Source organism: Canis aureus, chromosome 18 (genome assembly GCF_053574225.1).
Source record: "Canis aureus isolate CA01 chromosome 18, VMU_Caureus_v.1.0, whole genome shotgun sequence".
Taxonomy (NCBI): Eukaryota; Metazoa; Chordata; class Mammalia; order Carnivora; family Canidae; genus Canis; species Canis aureus.
Window position 1 is genome coordinate 21,468,454 of NC_135628.1, and position 3,814 is coordinate 21,472,267.

The following is a 3,814-nucleotide window of genomic DNA, read 5'->3' on the forward strand; positions in this document are numbered from 1 at the left end:
AGCCAAATGATCATCCACATCAGGAGAGGTAAATGGCAATGTAGCCATACAATACTGAGAGCAAATGCACTCTTGCTATGCCCAACAGCATGGATGACTCTTACAGCATAATGTTCTGTGAAAGAAGCCAAATACAAAAGAGTGTATAAAAATCAGTCAGAAGTCATCTACAACATTATTAGTCATAGCATTGGGAAGCTGTGACTGGAAGGAACATAATATTCTATTTCTTGATCTGGCTAGTGTTGACACAGGTGCATATGCAGAATGGACATATACAGGGAGACAAAGGGTCTAATATGATTCTCCTTGCCCATCTCAAGGTTTAGTGCCTGCCCAGCCAAGAGACTGTTTTATATAATCTCCCTCCTCTTGATACTCCTTATAAAGTTTCTTCCTAGGATTCCCTCTAGGGAGTAGGAGACAGCTGGCTCCTAGTGAAGCAGTTTGGTAATTCCCCAGGATTGGGTCCCCGGAGAGGATCACACGCCAAACAGGGCTCCACTGTGTGAGATGTCTCTCCCTTACATCCTATCAAAACCCAGAAACACCACTGAAGTTGAGTCTGTGGTTTTGCTGAGCCTGACAGGGGTCCCGGATTCCCTTTCATGGGAGTCTGTTTGCATTACTTCCGTGTTTGGCAATTTTCTTTTCACCGCCTCTCAGGTGTGCTGATAAGCATCATTAGAAGATACAGATAGAGCTTCAAGAATCTTGCTACTCAGCGTTTACATAAGCATGAATTGCAACAATAAGAACTTGAGCAATAGGACTTCTGTGATCTTCATTTACCACAGGTAGAATTTTCCCTAGGCTAACATAGCCTGGCATTACAGCCCTGTGCAGCATGCTAGAGCCAATAATGCATGATTTTATTTGGTTGAATCCATCAAAGTGGAACAAATGACTTTTGTGAGCAAATGTTCTGCAATCCCAACCAGATGTGACTATTGCATTAATTCCTGCACAGTGATACATTTTTTTTCTCATTTAATATACCCTCTATGCAACTTCCTGGATGCTGCCCAGCCAGCCTGCCCTCCTGACCGGGGGACATAAACGAGAACCTACTACAGATCATGGAGGCATCACTATCATTGTTACTGAAAGCAGAAGCAAGAGCACTATCCTGGGAGCAGATCAAAAAGAAAAGAATGTAGGATGGAGCAAGGCTCAGGGATGGGGTGGGTTAGAGTGTAGTGTATTTTGTGCATATGGCTCAATCCTGTTTTAAAAAGAAAGCTCAACTTTAATGGCTTGCCATTTTGTCTGCATGAAAGTATGTTATGTCAAAACATCAACATCCGCTTCAACTAGTTTGCATCGAGATAAATATGTCAACAAGGTCATATGCTATATAATAAGAGCCTGATTCTTTTTTTAAAATATATATTCTGATAGCTTTTAAGTCTTACATCTTCCTCTTCCCCTTGCATCCCACATCATGGCAAACTGATAAGAAAGTGTGGTGCTCCCCACTTTGGCACCAGCAGGAAGTTCAAACACACACACATGGAATCCCTACCTGGCCTTACCCCAAACATAATAAAAATACCCTCAAGCCAGTCTCTTTTCCCTGCTCTCTCAAACCATTTTGAGACCTGCTTGGGAGACACCCTATTCTCCCCAGTGAGTAGTAAACCTTTTCATACCCTTTTGGGGTATGTGTACCATAATCAGTCTCAACATCCCAACCAAAGGCTGAGAAAATTACTTTGTACAGATGTGCTACAGATGCCCTAGGGTTCAAAATAACCACTGATGAAAGCCCCCAAATGAGCTCCATCTAATAGTCTAAAGTCTAAAAAATGGTACACCTGTATTAATGCCCAAATCATAACACTTTGAGGTGTCACCTACTCACGAGCAGAGCTTCAGTGTCTCTCTTCCCAAATCTGTCCCCTGATTGTCTCTGGAAGGCCCCAATGGGTCTTTATGTGCAACTGTAAACCTGCCATCCTTAGTGTCCACCTGGAATCACCAATTCTTTCTCTCCTCCAATAATCACGAGCTGCTGTCCACTGGCCACAAGGTCGCTTCTCAGAAGTTCACCCTTCATCGCTGTGGTGGAGGCAAATTGGAAGAGAAGCTTTGTCTCTTTCTTCTCATGTGAGCATCAGCCCTGACCCAGCCCAGATGTTCTTCCTCATTGCTCTCCACTGCATGAGACAGACTGATCGAATCCATCTGCTGCTATGTCACCGCACAGGAGAAGGCCCTTTCCTCAATACAAGCCAGCCTGGAGGAGCATTTCAGGGACTCAGACATCTTGACAGCTTCTGGATGGTTTCCTGTGAGCTCCTGACCCACACGTGGTTTCCTCTCCATACCCTGGCTGGCACTCTCCCTACTTACAGACTTTTAAGTCTTACACCTTCCTCTTCCCCAGCAGCACCCGGGCTCTGTCTCTATGGCAACAGGCAGGCCTGAAGGAGCACACGCTCCAGCTTCCCTCCAGAGGGCAAAGTTAGGGTGCTCACACGTAAGTTCGCTAAAGAAACGAAGACAATCAGATAAAAAAAAAATGGGATAAATGAAGGAGCAATTAATCTGAGTAATGACCAAGATGAAGTTAACACAAGTGAAAGACAATATGTAAGGGTGGAAAGAAGCTCGCAATATAACGTCTAGTGAAAAAAAGACAGGTGATAAAATGTACATAAATTATACTTTCATATTTGTTTTCTTAAAGGAGGCACATGTAGGTAGGTCTAACGTGGCAACCGTAACCTTGTTTTTTCTTTTTTTCAAGAAATGACCCACTTCTATATTTTGTCTATGAAAATAAATTAGACTCTAAATTCCAGTGCACTGGATCAGTGAGAAAGTCTATTTTAGGCATTAGGTCGCTTAATGCCCTTCCTCACAATCCAAGACCTGCCTCCATGACAGGCTAAAAGGGAACTAGAGGTCTTCCTCAGAGCTAAATACTTAAAGAAGCTTCAACGGGGATCCCTGGGTGGCTCAGAGGTTTAGCACCTGCCTTTGGCCCAGGGCGCGATCCTGGAGTCCTGGGATCGAGTCCCACGTAGGGCTCCCTGCATGGAGCCTGCTTCTCCCTCCTCCTGTGTCTCTGCCTCTCTCTCTCTCTCTCTCTGTCTATCATGAATAAATAAATAAAATCTTTAAAAAAAATAATAAAGAAGCTCAGGTCTTCAAAAGTCTCCACTGGTTCCCACGGAGACGCCCATTGTCTGGACTCTTGTTGTCTTTCAATGTTACCTCTGTGCCATGGGAATTTGATGAAGCTCTCTGGAAAAGGTATTGTATGTGCTTAGGATGTTTTAAAAGAGGCAAATAAATGAAAAATATCCATTAAAAGGAAAAAATTATAAATCCAAAACAGGCAGAAGAAAAGCAGGAATAATTAGGCACACAAAGTTGCCAATTGAAACTCTTGGAAGGGGGATCCCTGGGTGGCTCAGTGGTTTATTTAGCGCCTGCTTTTGGCCCAGGGTGTGATCCTGGAGTCCTGGGATCAAGTCCCACATCGGGCTCCCTGCATGGGGCCTGCTTCTCCTTCTGCCTGTGTCTCTGCTTCTCTCTCTGTGTCTTTCATGAATGAATATAATCTTTTTTAAAAAAATAAAATTAAAAAAAATGAAACTCTTGGAAGGAAAACTGTAGTCAATGAAGTTTGAAACTCAACATACAAGATAAACTCTAGGCTGGACACAGGTGAAGAGAGGATTTCTAAACTGGAAAACATCATTGCATCTTTTGCCCAGGATGCATCCCAGAGACAGTTAAGAGATGTGGATAATAGATCAAAAGACCCCCAAATACATACAAGTTCTGCTCCAGAAGAAGACAC